The sequence below is a fragment of the Aquarana catesbeiana genome, linkage group LG03 (assembly GCF_042186555.1).
Source record: "Aquarana catesbeiana isolate 2022-GZ linkage group LG03, ASM4218655v1, whole genome shotgun sequence".
NCBI classification, from domain to species: Eukaryota; Metazoa; Chordata; class Amphibia; order Anura; family Ranidae; genus Aquarana; species Aquarana catesbeiana.
In genome coordinates, this window is record NC_133326.1 from 115,295,268 (window position 1) to 115,317,192 (window position 21,925).

Below are 21,925 nucleotides of genomic sequence, written 5' to 3' on the forward strand. Positions count from 1 at the left end.
TGAACTATCCGATCAAAGTGTATCTATTCAGGCAGGTCCTAGCGCTGCATCACTGTTGGTAGATCTAAAGAAGATAGTACAATCAGATTGCAGCATGTGTGGTGATCCTTAACCTCTTCCCACCCGCGCTATAGCTGAAAGACGGCTACAGTGCAGGCTTACATTGCAGGGAAGGCTTCCATGGACATCCTTCCATGATCATGCTGTCCACGCGCTCTGTGATCTCTTTGTCTTTAGGACACAGCTGGTCACAGATCGGGGTAAAGAGTCAATCACAGCAGCCCTTTACTATGTGATCAGCTGTGTCCAATCACAGCTGATCATGATGTAGTACACAAGCCGGTTATCAGCATTCCTTTCCTCATGCTGACAGGAGAGCTGAGCTGATAACCAGCTTGTGTGAAAGGGACATTTACACGGATAATCATTGTCCTGATTATCAGTGCAGTGCTGCCAATCATTGCCCACTAGTGCCTCTTCATCAGTGTCACCTATCAGTGCAGCCTCATCAGCACACATCAGTGAAGAAGAAAAAATATCTGGAAAATTTTATAACAAACTATGAAAAACGTTTTTTTTTTTTTTTTTTTATTTAGCAAAAACTAAAAAACCCAGTGATGGTTAAATACCACCAAAATAAAGCTCTATTTGTGTGAAGAAAAGTATAAAAATTTCATATGGGTGCAGTTTTGCATGACTGCGCTATTGTCATTCAAAGTGTGACAGCGCTGAAAGCTGAAAATTGGCCTGGGCAGGAAGGGGGTGAAAGTGCCCTGTAGGTGGCAGTGGTGAAGCTGGGTTTAGTGACAGATCCCTGCATCAACACAAGTGATGTGGATGCAGGGATCTCTCCTGCTGAGCTATTGAATTCTGACAGCGGGGACTCCTTTTCCTGCTTAGATCTGGGGGACAAAGAAAACTGCATTTACTCTTCCCTAGACCTAAACAAGCACTTAAAGGGGAGTTCCACCCAATTTTGAGAGGTGGTCTTAAACAAAAGACCACCTCTCCACCCCTCGTTTTTGGATATTTACATTTTTTTTTCCTTTCTCTAGTACCTTTTTTGGAAGTACTAAGAGTACTTTCCGGGCTGCAGCCGAGGACGTCGCATCCTCTTCTGTAGCGAGCCCCCCCATTATCTTCTGGCACCTGTGTGTGTCCCAGAAGATAAGCTGGTCATTCACAAAGCACCGCACGACTCGCACATGCGCAGTCAGAAACCGTCAGTGAAGCCGCAAGGCTCTACTGCCGGTTTCCTATAGTTGGAATGGCGGCGCCTGCACCCAATCTGATAGACGGATCGGCCTGGGGGGGGGGGCGACATCGCGGGCTCCCTGGACAGGTAAGTGTCCTTATTAAAAGTCAGCAGCTACAGCATTTGTAGCTGCTGACTTTTAAAAAAATATTTTTTTTGCGGCTGGAACACCACTTTAAAGTAGAACTATAGATAAAACTTTGTTTTTCATTTTGGATAGGGAGGTTTATACCCCTTTCAGATTTTTTTTTTTTTTGCAATCTGTGTCCTATTGCAGAGATTTTCTTGAACCATAGCCAGAAAGTGAGGGGAAATCCCAGCAAATTAACCACTTAAGGACCAAGCCTCTTTTTGGGATCTGTTGTTTACAAGTTAAAATAATTTTTTTTTTTGCTAGAAAATTACTTAGAACCCCCAAACATTTTTTTTTTTTCAGAAACCCTAGGGAATAAAACGGTGGTCGCTTCAATACTTTATGTCAAAACGTATTTGCGCAGCGGTCCTACAAGTGCAATTTTTTTGGAAAAAATACACTTTTTTGAATATTCTTTTTTTTCTATATTGTAAAAGATAATGTTATGCTGAGTAAATTGATACTCAACATGTCATGATTCAAAATGTTGCCTGCTCGTGGAATGGCGACAAACTTTGACACTTAAAAATCTCCATTGGTGACTTTAAAAAAATTCTACAGGTTATTAGTTTTGAGTTACAGAGGAGATCTAGTGCTAGAATTATTGCTCTCGCTCTAACAATCACAGTGATACCTCACATGTGTGGTCTGAACACCGTTTTTATATGCGGCCGCAACTTACGTGTGCATTCGCTTTTGCATGCAATCTCAGCAGGACGGGGAGTTTGAATTTTTTTTTTCTTATTTATTTTACTTTTAAAATTTTACATTGTCCATTAAAAAAAAAAATTGGGTCACTTTTATTCTTATTACAAGGAATGTAAACATCCCTTGACAGGACCTCTTTAATGTGAGATCTGGGTTCAAAAAGACCTCAGATCTCACATTTACACTTAAATGAAATAAAAAAATTAAAAAAAAAGTATTTTTTCTTAATTTTCTACATTTTTTTTTTCCCTTTAAGACCATTGGGCAGAAGTGACGTTTGATGTCGCTTCCGTCATCCAACGGTATGCAGCCGAGTGGGGGCCATCTTTTCCTCACTCTGAGGATCATACCGTCTCCGCTGCTACAGACGGCTCTGGTAAGCGGCGAAGATGACCGGAACGCGGTGGGAGGTGGGGTGGCCCTCTCCCGCCCCTGATAAATAAAATCTTACAGTGAATCTGCCGCAGAGACAACTTTTATCTGAAAGAGGACCGTCTGCTGTTTTTAAAAATACCAGGGTTATGGCAGCTATCTGCTGCCATAACAACAGTATTTAGCGTCAAAGTACCAACGTATAACTACGGCGGCGGTTGGCAAGTGGTTAAGGGCATTCATTGGGGACCCCAAGGTCACCAGAATTAGTGTCCCCATTGGAAGAATTCCCCTCTATTACTTTACTGGGGACAACCCATCATTTGGAATTTTCTTTTACTTTCACTTTCAATGATAATGGTAAGCATGACAAATAGCGAGGGACAGGTGTCAAACTGGCGGCCCTCCAGCTGTTTCAGAACTACAAGTCCCATGAGGCATTGCAAGGCTGACAGTTACGAGCATGACTCCCACAGGCAGAGGCATGATGGGACTTGTAGTTGCTCAACAGATTTAGGGCCGCCAGTTTGACACCCACGGGAGCACAGACAGCAATAAAAACCTGATAGGTGTTCTAATCCACCTCCACTCTATCCAAAACTAAAAGAAAGGTTTTGCCCTTAGTTATACTTTAACCACTTAGGGACCAAGCCTCTTTCTGAGATTTGTTGTTTACAAGTTAAAAACAGTTTTTTTTTCCTAGAAAATTACTTAGAACCCCCAAACATTATCTTTTTTTATTCCAACACCCTAGAGAATAAAATGGCGGTCGTTGCAATACTTTCTGTCATACCGTATTTGCGCAGTGGTCTTACAAGCGCACTTTTTTTGGAAAAAATACACCTTTTTAAATTAAAAAATAAGACAACAGTAATGTTAGCCAAATTTTTTTTATATTGTAAAAGATAATGTTACATAGAGTAAATTGATACCCAACATGTCATGCTTCAAAATTGCGCCCTCTCATCGAATGACGACAAACTTTTACCCTTAAAAATCTCCATAGGTGACGTTTAAAAAATTCTACAGGTTGCATGTTTTGAGTTATAGAGGAGGTCTAGGGCTAGAATTATTGCTCTCAGTCTACCGATCGCGGCGATACCTCACATGTGTTGTTTGAACACCGTTTTCATATGCGGGCACTACTCACGTATGCGTTTGCTTCTGCATGCGAGCTCGGCGGGATGGGGTGTGTTTAAATAATTTTTTTCCTTATTTGTTTTTTTATTTTTACACTGTTCTTTATAAAAAAAATTGTGTCACGTTTATTCCTATTACAAGGAATGTAAACATCCCTTGTAAGAGAAAAAAAGCATGACATGACCTCTTAAAAAGACCTCAGATCTCATATTTACACTAAAATGCAAAAAAAAAAAAAAAAAATGGCCCTTTAAGAGCTATGGCCGGAAGTGACGCCTTGACGTTGCTTCTGCCCTGCAATGGTATGGAGACGGATGGGGGCCATCTTCCCCTCACTCGTCTCCATACCCAGCCAGCAGAAGGACGGTCCATAAATATTGGGACATCGACACAATTCTAATCTTTTTGGCTCTATACACCACCGCAATGGATTTGAAATGAAACAAACAAGATGTGCTTTAACTGCAGACTTTCAGCTTTAATTTGAGGGTATTTACATCCAAATCAGGTAAACGGTGTAGGAATTACAACAGTTTGTATATGTGCCTCCCACTTTTTAAGGGACCAAAAGTAATAGGACGGATTAACAATCATCCATCAAACTTTCACTTTTTAATACCTGTTGCAAATCCTTTGCAGTCAATTACAGCCTGAAGTCTGGAACGCATAGACATCACCAGACACTGGGTTTCATCCCTGGTGATGCTCTGCCAGGCCTCTACTGCAACTGAACGGTGTAGGAATTACAACAGTTTGTATATGTGCCTCCCACTTTTTAACCCTTTCATGACTAAGCCTATTTTTGAAATTTGGTGTTTACAAGTTAAAATCTGTATTTTTTGCTAGAAAATTACTTAGAACCCCCAAACATTATGTATATTTTTTTAGCAGAGAATCTAGAGAATAAAATGGAGATTGTTGCAATATTTTATATCACACGGTATTTGTGCAGCGGTGTTTTAAACGCAAATTTTTGGAAAAGGGACACTTTCATGAATTTTTAAAAATCCAAACAGTAAAGTTACCCCAATTTTTTTGTATAACGTGAAAGATGATGTTACGCCGAGTAAATAGATACCAAACATGTCACGCTTTATAATTGCACACACTCGTGGAATGGCGACAAACTACGGTACCTAAGAATTTCCATATGCGACGCTTTAAATTATTTTTATGGTTACCAGGTTAGAGTTACAGAGGAGGTCTAGTGCTAGAATTATTGCTCTCGCTCTGACGATCGCGGCGATATGTCACATGTGTGATTTGAACACCGTTTACATATGTGGGCGCGACTTCCGTATGCGTTTTCTTCGCTGTGCGAGCTTGCGGGGACGAGGGCGCTTTAAAAAGAAAAAAAATTTTTTTTCTTATTTATTTTATTTATTTTTAAATTCATAAATTGTGTTTTTAAAAAAAAATGTTTTGATGACTTTTATTGCTGTCACAAGGAATGTAAACATCCCTTGTGACAGTAATAGGTGGTGACAGGTACTCTTTATGGAGAGATCGGGGGTCTAAAAGACCCCCCATCCCTCCTTTATACACTTCAAAGCATTCAGATCGCCGAAAACGGCGATTCTGAATACTGTGTACTTTTTAAAAACCGGCGCCATTGGCAGCCGAGTAAACGGGAAGTGACGTCATGACGTCGCTTCCGCGTTTACAATTTGAAGGCTGGAACGAAGCCGCCCACAGCTTCGTTCCAGCCCGCCCAGAGCCGCCGGAGGCATCAGATTGGTCACCGAGCCTCCGGATCGACCGGGAGGCCCGGTAAGAGCGGCGGGAGGGGAGGACGTCCCCTCCCGCTGCTCCGGTATAACAGCCGAGTGGCTTTTAGCCGCATCGGTTGTTATACACGGATAGCCAATCGCCGGCTCTAAACAGCGGTACCGGGATGATGCCTGCAGCTGCGGGCATCATCCCGGTATAACCCCCAAAAGCCGAGTACGCATATCTGCGTACGGTCGGCGGGAAGAGGTTAAGGGACCAAAAGTAATGGGACAGATTAACAATCATCCATCAAACTTTCACTTTTTAATACTTGGTTGCAAATCCTTTGCTGTCAATTACAGCCTGAAGTCTGGAACGCATAGACATCACCAGACGCTGGGATTCGTCCCTGGTGATGCTCTGCCAGGCCTCTACTGCAACTGTCTTCAGTTCCTGCTTTTTCTTGGGGCATTTTCCCTTCAGTTTTGTCTTCAGCAAGTGAAATGCATGCTCAATCGGATTCAGGTCAGACTTGGCCATTGCATAACATTCCACTTCTTTCCCTTAAAAAACTCTTTGGTTGCTTTCACAGTATGCTTCGGGTCATTGTCCATCTGCACTGTAAAGCGCCGTCCAATGAGTTCTGAAGCATTTTGATGAATATGAGCAGATAATATTGCCCGAAATACTTCAGAATTCATCCTACTGCTTTTGTCAGCAGTCACATCATCAATAAAGAGAACCAGTTCCATTGGTAGCCATACATGCCCACGCCATGACACTACCACCACCATGCTTCACTGATGAGGTGGCATGCTTTGGATCATGAGCAGTTCCTTTCCTTCTCCATACTCTTCTCTTCCCATCACTCTGGTACAAGTTGATCTTGGTCTCATCTGTCTATAGGATGTTGTTCCAGAACTGTGAAGGCTTTTTTAGATGTTGTTTGGCAAACTCTAACCTGGCCTTCCTGTTTTTGAGGCTCACCAATGGTTTACATCTTTTGGTGAACCCTCTGTATTCACTCTGGTGAAGTCTTCTCTTGAATGTTTACTTTGACACACATACACCTAACTCCTGGAGAGTGTTCTTGATCTGGCCAATTGTTGTGAAGGGTGTTTTCTTCACCAGGGAAAGAATTCTTCGGTCATCCACCACAGTTGTTTTCTGTGGTCTTCCGGGTCTTTTGGTGTTGCTGAGCTCACCGGTGCATTCTTTCTTTTTAAGGATGTTCCAAACAGTTAATTTGGCCACACCTAATGTTTCTGCTATCTCTCTGATGAGTTTTTTTGTTTTTTCAGCCTAATGATGGCTTGCTTCACTGATAGTGACAGCTCTTTGGATCTCATATTGAGAGTTGACAGCAACAGATTCCAAATGCAAATAGCACACTTGAACTCTGGACCATTTATTTGCTTCTTGTAAATGGGATAATGAGGAAATAACACACACCTGGCCATGGAACAGCTGAGCAGCCAATTGTCCCATTACTTTTGGTCCCAGGTTCCAGGGGCATCGGCCAGGTATGGTTTAACCACTTGACCTCCAGAAGATTTTACCCTCTTCATGACCAGGCCATTTTTTGCTATTCGGCACGGTGATACTTTAACTGGCAATTGCACGTTCATGTAACGATGTACCCAAATAAAATTTTTATCATTTTTTTCACACAAAGAGAGCTTTCTTTTGGTGGTATTTTATCACCACTGGGTTTTTTTTTTTTTTTTGCCATATAAACAAAAAAAGTTGGAAAATTTTGAAAAAAAAAAACCACAATATTTTTTACTTTCTGCCATAAAACATATCCAATAAAAATGGAAAAAAATTAATTTCTTCATGAATTTAGGCCAAAATGTATTCTGCTACATGCACATACCTCCCAACATTTTGAGACGGGAATGAGGGACACCTTCTAGCAAATGTATGTAGGCATAGGGCATGCCCCCTGCCACACCCCCTTAAAGGAGAATTAACCAAAAAAAAAGGTTAATTAAATCCACAAGGGATTTTTTTAACCACTACTATTCAATTATATTGGCTTTTAAAATTTACAAATGCAGCCATTTAGAATTTGGATGAAAGGTTTAGCACTGGGAAACACTTTTTGAAAGTTAAAAGTGCATTTTATATACAACTATATAGATCAGACCAAAATGAGGGACAAATGAGGGGGAAAGAGGGACAGAGGGACATTGCTCCAAATCAGGGACAGTCCCTCGAAATCAGGGACAGTTGGGAGCTATGCATGCATTTAGTTAAAAAAAATGCCAATAAATGTGTATTGATTGGTTTGCGTGAAATTTATAGCATCTGGCATAGATACTGGAATATTTATTTATTTTTTTGTATTAGTAATGGCAGTGATCAGCGACTTATAGTGGAATTCAGACAACTGCAACGCTTTTTTCCCCAAAGTCACGAGAAATAAGCGCGGCTGGATCTGGACTATAGTGGGTCATGAACGTGGTGAAGGATGACCTGCTTGCCGCACGATAGATAGTTTCCGGCGAGACTCGTGCTAATGCAGTCCAAGAAGATGCCATACCCCGCGTTGAATGTGCATTGATTGATTTCGGAACCAGAAGACCACTAGCCCGATATGCTCTATGAATGAGACGTACGATCCAACTTGCCAAAGTCATCTTAGATTTTAACCCCTTCCCAGGCAGTGTTATTAGTACAGTGACAGTTGTCAGTGTCAGTTAGTATACTCCCCAGCCAGCGTCAGATTGCCCGCCATACTATCACACTTTTTGGATAAATTCGGGTGTCTCTTTGGCAGACTTTGGATGGAAATAACAAAGATTTGCACCACCGTGAGCAAGCCTTATGTGAAAAAGTCAAATTCTAGTACACTTTGGCCAAGATTAACAATTTTTTTTAGATAAAGTCTGGTGTCTGTTTTGCAGACTTTGGATAGAAGTAACAGGTGCAGAAATATTGGGCTTTGGGTGTTGGTGGTGTCTTCACACTCTGTACATTTTTAGAGTTATGCCCCGTACACACGGTCGGACTTTGTTCGGACATTCCGACAACAAAATCCTAGGATTTTTTCCGACGGATGTTGGCTCAAACTTGTCTTGCATACACACGGTCACACAAAGTTGTCGGAAAATCCGATCGTTCTAAACGCGGTGACGTAAAACACGTATGTCGGGACTATAAACGGGGCAGTGGCCAATAGCTTTCATCTCTTTATTTATTCTGAGCATGCGTGGAACTTTGTCCGTCGGATTTGTGTACACACGATCGGAATTTCCAACAACGGATTTTGTTGTCGGAAAATTTTATATCTTGCTCTCAAACTTTGTATATCGGAAAATCCGATGGAAAATGTGTGATGGAGCCTACACACGGTCGGAATTTCCGACAACAAGGTCCTATCACACATTTTCCGTCGGAAAATCCGACCGTGTGTACGGGGCAGTAGTCTTGATGAAAGCAAGAATTGGCCTTGATGTGAAAAATTGAAGTTTAATGCCCCTGTCAAACAGTTGTGGACAAATTGGGCTTTAGGTTTTATTGGTGCCCTCACTCCATAACCTTCTAGAGGTAGTCTTGATGAAAGCAAGAATTAGCCTTGATGTAAAAAATTGAAATTCAATGCTTCTTTCAAACAGTTGGGGAAAAATTGGTCTTTGGGTGTTGTTGGTGCCTTCACCCCATAATATTCTAGCAGTAGTCTTGATTAAAAACAAGAATTGGCCTTGCTGTAAATAAAACTAAAAATTGAGTACTTACCTTTCCGTAATCTTCCTTTCCTGGTGCCTATCCATGGCAGCATACATATGGTTGGTTACCCCGCCCCCAACCAACCCACAGGACCAATTTAACTCTATAAAAAAGAGACAAGCCCCTCCATGCGCCATTCTTGTAACTAGACTCAAACATTTACAGATTATATGAAAAAGGGAGGGCGTATGCTGCCATGGATAGGCACCAGGAAAGGAAAATTACGGAAAGGTAAGTACTCAATTTTCAGTTTTCCTGGTGCTTTCATGGCAGCATACATATGGTTAATAACTCGCTCACAGGGAGGGTTGCTGCAAAAAAACATTTTAATCTATATTATAGAGCAGACAGCTGCAACGCTTTTTTCCCAAAGTCACGAGAAATAAGCGCGGCTGGATCTAGACTATAGTGGGTCATGAACGTGGTGAAGGATGACCAGCTTGCCACACGATAGATAGGTTCCAGCGAGACTCGTGCTAATGCTGTTCAGGAAGATGCTATACTCTGCGTTGAATGTGCATTGATTGATTTCGGAACCGGAAGACCACTAGCCCGATATGCTCTCTGAATGAGACGTACAATCCAACTTGCCAAAGTCGTCTTTGATGCTGCCATTCTTTTCTTGCGCCTTTAGGTATCACAAAGAGACGTTGATCTTTACGGAAGGAGGATGTTAGATTAATGTAATGACTGAGAGTCCTTGCTACATCCAATTCGTACAGCCTTGAGGTTGTTGAACCTTTCCCAAAAGCTGGGAGTACCCAGTCTTGGTTTAGATGGTAAACAGAGGGAACTTTAGGGACGAATTTGTGAATTGGCTGGAGGACCACTCTATCTGAAAAGAACGTGATGTAGGGATCCTCAGCTCCCAACGCTTGTATCTCTGAGACTGGTCGGCCAGAGGTAATAGCAACTCAAAATGTTGCCTTGAAAGTAATGTCTTCTAGAGAGCATTCTTCCATAGGAGCGAATGGAGGAGCCGTGAGTATGGAGAACGCCAAAGGAAGATCCCACTTTGGATATAGTGGCTTTCTTGGAGGTTTTAGTCTAAGGACTGCCCTTAAAAAAGGTACTATTAGCGGGTCGAGGGCCCATCTGGTGTCTGTTAGGGCTGACAAAGCCGAGACCTGATCCTTCAGTGAGCTAAGTCCCAGTCCTAGATCTAATCCCTTTTAAAAAAATAAATGCACTTTATTGGTTCCTGGTTTTAATGGGTAGAAACAGTTAGTAACCTTATAGTAGGTGCTATTAGTGGAAGCTTTTCTGGCTTGAAGTAATGTCTGAATTACTCTGTGGGAGCAACCTAAATTCTCCAGCCTTTCCCGCTCAACCTCCAAACCCTCAAATCCAGAACCTCTGGATGTGGATGGAAGAGGTTGCCTTGGGACAGAAGGTTGTGTGTGACCAGGAGTGTTAAGGGGTTGCAGAGGGAGAGCCTGGACAGGAGAGTAAACCAAGGCCTTCTTGGCCAGTAGGGGATGACCGCTAGGATGGTCACCTATTCTTCTGTAAGGTGTTGAAGGAAGCACAGAATCAGAGGGGTCGGAGGAAAAGCATTTGCCACCTGGAAGTTCCATGGTTGGACAAGGGCATCCACTCCCGCTGAACCTCGGACTGGAAACCTCATGAAAAAGCGGTGTGTCTTGGCATTGAGTGGGGATGTAAAAAGGTCCACTTGAGGACTGCCCCATTGGTGGCATATCCATTGGAAAACTTCCTGGTTCAAGGACCACTCGTTGTTGTCGATGAACCTCCTTGATAGGCGATCCGCCAGGTGATTCTCGAAAGCTGGGATATAAGACGCTCTGAGGTTGGTGAGGTTCTCTTCGGCCCAGAGCATTATTGGGGCCACCTCGTTGGACAACGACCTGCTCTGTGTCCCCCCTTGATTCTGGACATAGGCCACTGCCGACTTGTTGTCTATCTGTAGCAAAATGGATTTTCCCCTCAGAGAGGGTGCCAGATGTGATATCGCCACCCAGGCTGCTCTGAGCTCCAGAATGTTGGACACCATGCCTTCTGAGTCGAACTGCCATTTTCCCTGAACCAACTGACCTTTGAAGTGGGCGCCCCAACCCAGACAACTTGCGTCTATTGTAAGAGTGGTCCAGGAGATGGGGCCAAGGTGACAGTGGTTTAGCAGGTTGTGGGGTCTTGTCCAACACCATAGACTGAGCTTCATTGAACATGTTACTAGGATTTTCTGGGATAGGGAGCTTCTCTTCCACTGGGAGAGTAACCCTCGCTGAAAAGTGCGGAGGTGCCACCGGGCCCATTTCACTTCGGGAATGCAAGATGAAAACGTTCCCAGAAGACTCAGACAATTTGCTGCTGACAGTGTCTTGCTGTCATGGACATACTACTTCCAGACCTGCAACAGGGCTCAGGCGCATCCCCACCAACAGGTTCCCAGTAACGAACAGGCGTGCGCCAATGCGCATGTGCCGATCGCAGAGATCGCACGCACAGTGATTCGGCTTTGGCGCCCAGTGGCCTTTAAGAGGGGCTTCCACAATTCAGCACTTGCTGTTTGATCTGCAGCTTCACCTGTGACCTGTTCCTGTAATCAGCATCCGATCACCTGACCTGGCTCTCTGACCACGCTGCTGTCTCCAGTCCTTAACCTTGGCTTTCCCTGACTCTGATTCTGTTTACCTGCCTGTCTGATCTCCTGTTACCAGAAACCAGCCCGAACTTGACTATTCCTTGCCTGCCGAATCTGTTGAACTGATCCACTGTGTATGACCCAGCTTGTCTGACCTTGCTTCTGCCTGCTGTGTGCACCCTGCTGACCTGCATCCAGCTTACCTGCATCCTGTTGACCTGCATCCAGCTCACCTGCAGCCTGCTGACCTGCATCCAGCTTACCTGCAGCCTGCTGACCTGCATCCAGCTCACCTGCATCCTGCTGACCTGCATCCAGCTCACCTGCAGCCTGCTGACCTGCATCCAGCTCACCTGCAGCCTGCTGACCTGCATCCAGCTCACCTGCATCCTGCTGACCTGCATCCAGCTTACCTGCATCCTGCTGACCTGCATCCAGCTTACCTGCATCCTGCTGACCTGCATCCAGCTCACCTGCACCCTGCTGACCTGCATCCGGCTTACCTGCTGACTTGTATCCAGCTTACCTGCACCCGGCACTCCAGTCAGTTCCAGTGTCTCCCAGTGGACATCATCTCCAGTTCCAGAGAATCCACCAGGCACTCATACCCCACTGTGCTCCTACGGTCACTGTCCTCAACTCCAGTGATCTGGGAACCAGGGCTGTATGAGAGGTCTCCCTCTGCACGTCAGGCTCACATACGAGGTACGTGTCAGTATCAAACAGCCATGCCTGAGCCTGCAAGAGGGACCTCTGCTACTGATGAAATCTGCCAATTACTCTCCGTCCTCACTCAAGAGGTGAAATCGCTTCAGGACAGCTATGAACACCTGGTGAGACAAGTGCAGTCCCGGACGAGTATTACAAACCCTTCTTCCAGTGGGTTGTCATCAGAGGCTTCCCCCGCACTCCCTGTAGTGATGTTATCTCCAGAACCCAGGGTCCCAATTCCGGAGAAGTTTTCTGGGGATCGAAGCAAGTTTCGGACTTTCCGTAATGCATGTGAGCTGTACTTTTCCTTACTACCCTTAACCTTTTCGCGGGAAAACACCAAGGTGGGGTTTGTTGTCTCACTTCTGCTGGGAGATCCACAAGCCTGGGCTCATCACCTGCTGGAAGAACACCATGTTTCTCTGGACTCTTTGTCATCCTTCTTTGACGCAATGTCACTCTTATATGATGACCCCCAACGAACTTCCACTGCCGAAGCTGCTCTTAGCACGCTCCAGCAGGGCCGCAGAGTGGTCGAAGATTATATAATGGACTTTAGACGCTGGAGCGCGGATACCCAGTGGAACCATGCAGCTTTACGGCACCAGTTTCGCCTAGGCTTGTCAGAAGGACTAAAGGATGAACTGGCTCGGGTCGGTGTACCAAATTCCCTGGAATCCTTGATGACCCTAACTATTCAGATAGAGCGTCATCTTCGGGAACGCAGGATGGAGAGGGTGACCCAGCAGACTCAACCAACTTGGATGTTACCCCAAGTGCCTACGACCTCTCGTCCTGTTCCCCTTAGCCCGGTCCCAGTTAATCCTGCACCAACCAAACTAATACCGGACTTTCAGAAATCTGGCAGGTCGGACTAATGAGACCCGCATTGTCTGCCGAGGAACGTCTACGTCGGCAACAGCTCAACCTGTGCTTGTACTGCGGGGGACCAGGCCATTATGTACATTTGTGTCCTGCCAAGTACCGTAGATCTTCATCCATCCCACCACACAGTCAGCCAGCTCTCTCTACTCACCTGGCTATTCCCATCACCCTTCAGTTTTCTGGAAAGACTGTGTCTGTTACTGCAATAATAGACTCTGGTGCATGCAGTTGTTTTATTGATTTGAACTTTGCCAACCAACAACGCATTCCACTCCAGCACAGGGCTCAAGGACTTTCTGTTTTCTTGGCAGATGGATCCCGTATTAAATCTGGCCAGGTGACTCAAGAGACTCCCCCACTGCCTGTAATTACTGTCTCGAACCACAAGGAACTGCTTAAGTTTGATGCTATTGCTTCCCCTCTGTTCCCGATCATCTTGGGTCTACCGTGGCTTCAGGCCCACAACCCGCAAATTGACTGGGGCTCCGGAGAAATCAGGTTTCAGTCCCTCTACTGTCAAGAACATTGTCTGCCCTTACCTTCCAAGATATCTGGTCCTTTGCTGTGCCTGGAAGCTGACTCAGAATTACGCTCAGCAGTACCTGAACAGTATCACGAGTTCTTAGACGTTTTTAGTAAACGAGGGGCAGAGACACTTCCTCCTCATCGTTCCTACGATTGCCCGATTGAGTTACTGCCCGGAGCTGAAATCCCCTTTGGGCGAATTTTCCCTCTGTCTGAGCGGGAGTTGGAGGTTTTAAAGGAATATGTTGACGAAAACCTTAAGAGGGGGTTCATCCGGCCATCCACCTCTCCAGCTGGGGCAGGGATCTTTTTTGTGGAGAAGAAGGACCACTCATTGCGTCCCTGTGTGGACTACCGGGAGCTGAACAAGGTCACGGTCAAGAACCGGTATCCCTTACCCCTGGTACCTGAGCTTTTTCAAAGATTAAGAACTACTGTTGTGTTCACCAAACTCGATCTTCGTGGGGCCTACAATTTGGTTCGCATTCGTGCAGGGGACAAGTGGAAAACGGCCTTCCGTACCAGGTTTGGCCATTATGAATATCTGGTGATGCCCTTCGGCCTGTGTAATGCCCCTGCTACCTTCCAGCACCTGATAAATGATATCTTCAGAGATTATCTGGACATTTTCGTCATAGCCTACTTAGACGATATCCTGATCTTTTCCTCATCCTTGGATCAGCACCGGAAACACGTCAAGATGGTACTCTGCCGACTCCGTCAGCATGGCTTATACGCCAAACCAGAAAAATGCGACAGAGTATCCAATTTCTGGGCCTGGTAATTTCCACAGAAGGGTTCAAGATGGACCCACAAAAAGTCACAGCTGTTCTGGACTGGCCTGCACCCTCAGATAAAAAGGGGGTGCAACGTTTTGTTGGCTTCGCCAATTTTTACAGGAGGTTCATCAAAGGATTTTCTGCAATTATTTCTCCGATCACCCAGCTAACAAGACAAAACGTCCGATTCCAGTGGAATCCCCAGGCTCAAGCTGCCTTCTCTACCCTAAAGGGACTCTTTACCTCTGCCCCCATCTTGAGCCATCCGGATCCCTCTCTTCCTTACCTACTCGAGGTTGATGCCTCAGAAACAGTTGTGGGGGCAGTTATTTCTCAGCGCCAAGGACTCAAGGATCTCATGCACCCCATAGCTTTCTTCTCTCGGAAGCTTTCGCCTGCAGAGAAGAATTACGATGTGGGGGACCGTGAACTTTTGGCCATTAAAGCCGCACTCGAAGAATGGCGATACCTGCTAGAGGGAGCGGCACATCCCATACTTATCTACACGGATCATAAAAATCTGGAATATTTACGAACTGCCAAACGTTTGAAGCCGCGTCAGGCACGATGGGCGTTATTCTTTTCCAGATTTTCATTTCACATCACCTACCGGCCAGGATCAAAGAACATCAAGCCTGACGCTCTCTCTCGGATGTACGATGACCCCAAAGAAACTTCAGTTCCGGACATCATCTTATCTGAGGGCAACTTTCTGCTTTTCCAGACAGACCTGATGTCCAGTCTAAAACAAGCCTCAGAGGGGGTGTCCGGTCCTCCAGGATCAATCTTGATACCCAGGGATGGGATGCTTTGGAAGGACAGCAAAATTTTTGTGCCAGAAAGTTGCCGGACAGAAGTGTTGAGCCTGTGTCACGACCACCCGCTGGCCGGACATTTTGGGGTTCACAAGACTCGTGAACTAATCCAGCGCATGTTTTGGTGGCCGAAGCTTGAGGAAGATTGCAAGGACTATGTTAAGTCATGTGTCATCTGTACCCAAAGCAAGTCTGCCAGGACCAAGTCCTGGGGCCTCCTCAGACCACTACCAATTCCTGACAGACCCTGGAGCATGATTGCCATGGACTTTGTAGTGGAACTACCCCCTTCTGAAGGACATACAGCTATCTTTGTAGTGGTTGACCGTCTGTCTAAGATGGCCCACTTCATACCCCTAAAGAGTACGCCGTCTGCTTTGGAAACCGCCCGGGTGTTCATCAGGGAGATCGTAAGGCTGCACGGGGTACCAACCAACATTGTATCTGACAGGGGAGTCCAGTTCACCTCCCGCTTCTGGAGGTCACTATGCCAAATTCTGAAAATTGAACTTTCCATGTCATCTGCTTTCCACCCCCAGACTAACGGACAAACTGAAAGGACGAACCAAACCCTGGAACAGTACATCTGTTGCTTTACCTCATTTGTCCAAGATGATTGGGTAGCACTGTTGCCTTTAGCGGAATTTGCTTTCAACAATGCCAGCCATTCAGCCACAGGTCAGTCACCGTTCTTTGCGAACTATAGGTTCCATCCTGTCTTCCTGCCTAACATTATTCCAGAATCTCCTGTTCCAGCAGTACAACGCACTGTCGAGTTCCTGGGTCGCAACAACAAGTTGTTGCAAGAAGCTATGGCCAAGGCGCAGGCAACCAACAAGAGGCTTTATGACAGGAAGAGAAGAGGTGAATTACGTCTCCAACCAGGTGATCGGGTGTGGTTATCTACCACTAACCTCAAGATGGCTTGCCCTTCAAAGAAGCTGGCACCCAGATTCATTGGCCCTTTCCCAGTTAAAAGGAAATTGAATGAGGTCTCCTTTGAACTTACCCTGCCTGAGTCGCTCAAAGTGCACCCGGTGTTTCACGTGTCTCTGCTTAAACCCACAGTACCCGACCCTTTCCCGGACAGAGGAACGGGGCCACCCGGACCCGTTATTATTAATAAGGACGAGGAGTATGAGGTGGAGGCTGTCGTAGACTGCAGGAGAAGAGGTAACCAACTTCAATTTTTAATCAAATGGAAGGGCTATGGACCAGAGGAGAACTCATGGGAACCTAAGCAAAATGTGCATGCCCAAGAACTGATCCAGGCCTTCTTCCGCAGACATCCTCAGAAAAGAGCTCTTTTGGGCACCCGGAGGTTGCCCTTAAGGGGGGGGGCAATGTCATGGACATACTACTTCCAGACCTGCAACAGGGCTCAGGCGCATCCCCACCAACAGATTCCCAGTAACGAACAGGCGTGCGCCAATGCGCATGTGCCGATCGCAGAGATCGCACGCACAGTGATTCGGCTTTGGCGCCCAGTGGCCTTTAAGAGGGGCTTCCACAATTCAGCACTTGCTGTTTGATCTGCAGCTTCACCTGTGACCTGTTCCTGTAATCAGCATCCGATCACCTGACCTGGCTCTCTGACCACGCTGCTGTCTCCAATCCTGAACCTTGGCTTTCCCTGACTCTGATTCTGTTTACCTGCCTGTCTGATCTCCTGTTACCAGCCCAAACTTGACTATTCCTTGCCTGCCGAATCTGTTGAACTGATCCACTGTGTATGACCCGGCTTGTCTGACCTTGCTTCTGCCTGCTGTGTGCACCCTGCTGACCTGCATCCAGCTTACCTGCATCCTGCTGACCTGCATCCAGCTCACCTGCAGCCTGCTGACCTGCATCCAGCTTACCTGCAGCCTGCTGACCTGCATCCAGCTCACCTGCATCCTGCTGACCTGCATCCAGCTCACCTGCAGCCTGCTGACCTGCATCCAGCTCACCTGCAGCCTGCTGACCTGCATCCAGCTCACCTGCATCCTGCTGACCTGCATCCAGCTTACCTGCATCCTGCTGACCTGCATCCAGCTTACCTGCATCCTGCTGACCTGCATCCAGCTCACCTGCACCCTGCTGACCTGCATCCGGCTTACCTGCTGACTTGTATCCAGCTTACCTGCACCCGGCACTCCAGTCAGTTCCAGTGTCTCCCAGTGGACATCATCTCCAGTTCCAGAGAATCCACCAGGCACTCATACCCCACTGTGCTCCTACGGTCACTGTCCTCAACTCCAGTGATCTGGGAACCAGGGCTGTGCGAGAGGTCTCCCTCTGCACGTCAGGCTCACATACGAGGTACGTGTCACTTGCTCAACATCACTTTCCCCACCTTGGCTATAATTAGCGGGATCTTCTCCGGAGGGCTTGACACTGCTCTCTTTGGGGTATTGAAAAATGCTCCCAGGTATATCATTTCCTGTGCTGGAACAAACTGACTCTTTGAGGAGTTTATTAGCCAACCGTACCTTGTTAATGTGTCCACTACCTCTTGTAGGTGGGTTTGGAGTGTCTCCTTGTGTTGAGACAGAATTAGGATGTCGTCTAGGTAGTGTAAGATACGTATCCCCTTCTCCCGAAGAGGAGCTAGAATCGCTACCAATACCTTTGTAAAGGTTCTGGGGGCAGTTGATATGCCGAAAGGCAGACACCGAAACTGAAGATGGAGTTCCCCGACTTTGAACCGTAAGAAGGACTGGAAATCGCGATGAATTGGAATATGAAGGTACGCGTCTCTGAGGTCTATAGAGACCATCCAATCCCCCGGCTGAACCGCTAGAATTACTGCATTGAGCGATTCCATTTTGAAGTGCTCCAGACTGATGAATTTGTTTAGACATTTTAGATCCAAAACCGGTCTCCAGCCTCCTGTTTTCTTGGGAACCAAAAAGATTGGGGAATAGAACCCCAAAAATTTTTCCAACTCTGGAACCGACACTACCGCCTCCTCACGTATTAGTGTTTGAACATATTGAATGAGAATCTCCCTTTTTTCTATGGAACTTGGGATCTTGGTGAACAGAAACGAAGAGTGAGGTGGGTGCCGTCTGAACCTCCAGAATTGGCCGTGGAGGACCGTGGACGTGACCCACTGATCTGTGCAAGACTCCACCAAAACTTGAGCGAAGGCCCTGAGATGAGCCCCCACTGGACCGGTTTGGGCGCGCAGGGAGTTTAAAAAGATTTTTGGTTTTCGGGTGTAGTAGATGTAGATTTCTGTTTGCCCAATTTGCAAGAAAGTCATCTGAGAACCTCTCCAGCTTCTTCTATATTCTCTCCCTGGCCTATATGACCAGGTATCCTTGTTCCTTTGTTGAAAGGAAGGGCGAGGTGTAAACTTTTTCCTCCTGTTCCTATCCTGGGGTATCAGACCATTCTTTCCTCCTGTCACCCTGTTAATGGCAGTATCGAGTTTTTCACCAAAAAGTGCTTTTCCATCATAAGGTATGCGGCACCATGTTTGTTTGGAAGAAGGGTCTGCTGACCATGGTTTTAACCACTTGCCGACCGCCTCACGCATATATACGTGAGCAGAGCGGCACGGGCAGGCAAAATCACGTACCTGGTACGTGATTGCCTTCCCGCGGGCGGGGGGTCCGATCGGACCCCCCCCCGGTGCCATCGGCGGTCGGCGTTTGGCTGGGAGAGTTGAGAGACGAGGGGGAGACCATCCGATCGTGGCCCCCCCCTCGCGATCGCTCCCAGCCAATGAGAAACATCCCCTGCCTCTGTATAGTACACAGAGGCAGAGGATGTGATGTCATCTCTCCTCGGCTGGCCAGTTTCCGTTCCAGCACCGAGGAGAGAAGACATGTAAGTGCACCAACACACACACAACACAGTAGAACATGCCAGGCACACTAAACACCCCCGATCCCCCCCCGATCGCCCCCCGATCCCCCCCCAATCACCCCCCCCCCTGTCACAAACTGACAGCAAGCAGGTTTTTTTGTTTTGTTTTGTTTTTTTCCTGATTACTGCATGGTGTCAGTTTGTGACAGTTAGCAGTGGTAGGACAGTTAGTATTAGCCCCCTGTAGGTCTAGGGTACCCCCCTAACCCCCCCTAATAAAGTTTTAACCCCTTGATCACCCCCTGTCACCAGTGTCGCTAAGCGATCATTTTTCTGATCGCTGTATTAGTGTCGCTGGTGACGCTAGTTAGGAACGTAAATATTTAGGTTCGCTGTCAGCGTTTTATAGCGACAGGGACCCCCATATACTACCTAATAAATGTTTTAACCCCTTGATTGCCCCCTAGTTAACCCTTTCACCACTGATCACCGTATAACTGTTACGGGTGACGCTGGTTAGTTTGTTTATTTTTTTTAGTGTCAGGGCACCCGCCGTTTATTACTGAATAAAGGTTTAGCCCCCTGATCGCCCGGCGGTGATATGCGTCGCCCCAGGCAGCGTCAGATTAGCGCCAGTACCGCGAACACCTACGCACGCACCGTACACGCACCGTACACCTCCCTTAGTGGTATAGTATCTGAACACATCAATATCTGATCCGATCAGATCTATACTAGCGTCCCCAGCAGTTTAGGGTTCCCAAAAACGCAGTGTTAGCGGGATCAGCCCAGATACCTGCTAGCACCTGCGTTTTGCCCCTCCGCCCAGCCCACCCAAGTGCAGTATCGATCGATCACTGTCACTTACAAAACACTAAACGCATAACTGCAGCGTTCACAGAGTCAGGCCTGATCCCTGCGATCGCTAACAGTTTTTTTGGTAGCATTTTGGTGAACTGGCAAGCACCAGCCCCAAGCAGCGTCAGATTAGCGCCAGTACCACTAACACCCACGCACGCACCGTACACCTCCCTTAGTGGTATAGTATCTGATCGGATCAATATCTGATCCGATCAGATCTATACTAGCATCCCCAGCAGTTTAGGGTTCCCAAAAACGCAGTGTTAGTGGGATCAGCCCAGATACCTGCTAGCACCTGCGTTTTGCCCCTCCGCCCGGCCCAGCCCAGCCCACCCAAGTGCAGTATCGATCGATCACTGTCACTTTTTTTTGTAGCGTTTTGGTGAACTGGCAAGCGCCAGCGGCCTAGTACACCCCAGTCGTAGTCATACCAGCACTGCAGTAACACTTGGTGACGTGGCGAGTCCCATAAGTGCAGTTCAAGCTGGTGAGGTGGCAAGCACAAGTAGTGTCCCGCTGCCACCAAGAAGAAGACAAACACAGGCCCGTCGTGCCCATAATGCCCTTCCTGCTGCATTCGCCAATCCTAATTGGGAACCCACCACTTCTGCAGCGCCCGTATTTCCCCCATTCACATCCCCAACCAAATGCAGTCGGCTGCATGAGAGGCATTTATATGTCCTCCCGAGTACCCCTACCCAATGAACCCCCCCAAAAAAGATGTGTCTGCAGCAAGCGCGTATATAGACGTGACACCCGCTATTATTGTCCCTCCTGTCCTGATAATCCTGGTCTTTGCATTGGTGAATGTTTTGAACGCTACCATTCACTAGTTGAGTATTAGCGTAGGGTACAGCATTGCACAGACTAGGCACACTTTCACAGGGTCTCCCAAGATGCCATCGCATTTTGAGAGACCCGAACCTGGAACCGGTTACAGTTATAAAAGTTACAGTTACAAAAAAAAAGTGTAAAAAAAAAAAAAAAACACAAACAAAAATAAAAAAAAATAGTTGTCGTTTTATTGTTCTCTCTCTCTCTATTCTCTCTCTGGTGTTCTGCTCTTTTTTACTGTATTCTATTCTGCAATGTTTTATTGTTATTATGTTTTATCATGTTTGCTTTTCAGGTATGCAATTTTTTATACTTTACCGTTTACTGTGCTTTATTGTTAACCATTTTTTTGTCTTCAGGTACGCCATTCACGACTTTGAGTGGTTATACCAGAATGATGCCTGCAGGTTTAGGTATCATCTTGGTATCATTCTTTTCAGCCAGCGGTCGGCTTTCATGTAAAAGCAATCCTCGTGGCTAATTAGCCTCTAGACTGCTTTTACAAGCAGTGGGAGGGAATGCCCCCCCCCCCCACCGTCTTCCGTGTTTTTCTCTGGCTCTCCTGTCTCAACAGGGAACCTGAGAATGCAGCCGGTGATTCAGCCAGCTGACCATAGAGCTGATCAGAGACCAGAGTGGCTCCAAACATCTCTATGGCCTAAGAAACCGGAAGCTACGAGCATTTTAGGACTTAGATTTCGCCGGATGTAAACAGCGCCATTGGGAAATTGGGAAAGCATTTTATCACACCAATCTTGGTGTGGTCAGATGCTTTGAGGGCAGAGGAGAAATCTAGGGTCTAATAGACCCCAATTTTTTCAAAAAAGAGTACCTGTCACTACCTATTGCTATCATAGGGGATATTTACATTCCCTGAGATAACAATAAAAATGATTTAAAAAAAAATATGAAAGGAACAGTTTAAAAATAAGATAAAAAAGCAAAAAAATAATAAAGGAAAAAAAAAAAAAAAAAAAAAGCACCCCTGTCCCCCCTGCTCTCGCGCTAAGGCGAACGCAAGCGTCGGTCTGGCGTCAAATGTAAACAGCAATTGCACCATGCATG

At 46.4% G+C, this 21,925-nt stretch overlaps 1 long non-coding RNA gene across 1 annotated transcript in view; it reads left to right on the forward strand.

Moving 5' to 3' along the window:
- Positions 1-3,939: 3,939 nt before the first annotated feature.
- LOC141134466 (uncharacterized) overlaps positions 3,940-21,925 on the forward strand; it is a 77,567-nt gene continuing 59,581 nt past the window's right edge. Inside the window, exon 1 of the long non-coding RNA XR_012243163.1 lies at positions 3,940-4,116. This is a non-coding gene — a long non-coding RNA (uncharacterized lncRNA). The remainder of the gene's footprint in view (positions 4,117-21,925) is intronic.